Raw genomic sequence first — 1,067 nt, 5'->3', positions numbered from 1 at the left:
GAGAAGAATCAATGCCTTTGAGTATTGGTACTAGAGAAGAGTACTGAATATACCATGTACTTCCAAGAGAAGTCCTGTCCTGAAGAGGGTCAAATCAAACTGTTCCTTGGAGGCAAGAATTTAGAAACTCTGTCTCACATACTTTAAGCATGTTGCCAGGAATGACCAGCCCTTGGAGAAGGACATCATGCTTGATGTAGAGGGCAGAGGGTCAGCACAGGAAAGAAAGATCCTGTATGAGACAGCTTGACACAGTGACTGTGACAATAAGGGCAGCTGTGTCAGAGACAGTAAGATTGGCTGAGAACAGAGCAGGGTTCAGAGCTATTGTTTGTAGGGTTGCTATGAGTCTAAGTTGACTCAAGGGCACATAACAACAACATATAAAACAGTGGGAACTCTGGTGGCTTAAGGAGTTGTAAGGAGGTAAGGTTGTCTGCCACCCTAACGGCAGGCAGTTCTAATGCACCAGCTATTCTGTGGGAGAAAGATGGACCATCTTCTTGCATACAAATTACCGCCTCTGAAAACCCAATGAAGGGTCAGCTATCAACTCAACAGTACAGAAAATAAACACATAAAACAAAATGTTGTAATCAGAATATCACCTGGTTGAACCTCAGTGAAATGAATAAATCCAAGGATGAACATTAATGACTGGTAATGTCAAAAAAGACCGAAAACAAGACACTATTATATTCCATGATGGATGAATGTGAAATGCTCTGTAGTCTTGATAAAGGGATCATATCTGCATATAATCAAAACGTTGGGTCCAGCTGCCCCTTTGTTAGTAATACAAAGGACAAAGGTATGTGTTGAACTACACTGAGTGTGCAACCAAACAAACAAACAAAAAATCCAGACTCTGGAAAACTACAAATTAAACTGTCTGGAGTTCTTCAATAGTTAAATTGTACTGAAAAGAGTAAAGCAGAAATCCATAGATGAAAATAGACTTAAAAGCTATATCAGCAAGCAACAAATGCTGGCGAGGTTGTGGAGAGACTGGGAACCTGATTCACTGTTGGTGGGAGTGTAAAATGGTGCAACCACTGTGGAAAGCA

Source organism: Elephantulus edwardii, unplaced genomic scaffold (genome assembly GCF_000299155.1).
Source record: "Elephantulus edwardii isolate Elephantulus edwardi_28Jun2011 unplaced genomic scaffold, EleEdw1.0 scaffold00052, whole genome shotgun sequence".
In the NCBI taxonomy this organism is placed as follows: Eukaryota; Metazoa; Chordata; class Mammalia; order Macroscelidea; family Macroscelididae; genus Elephantulus; species Elephantulus edwardii.
This window is presented reverse-complemented; position numbering follows the sequence as displayed.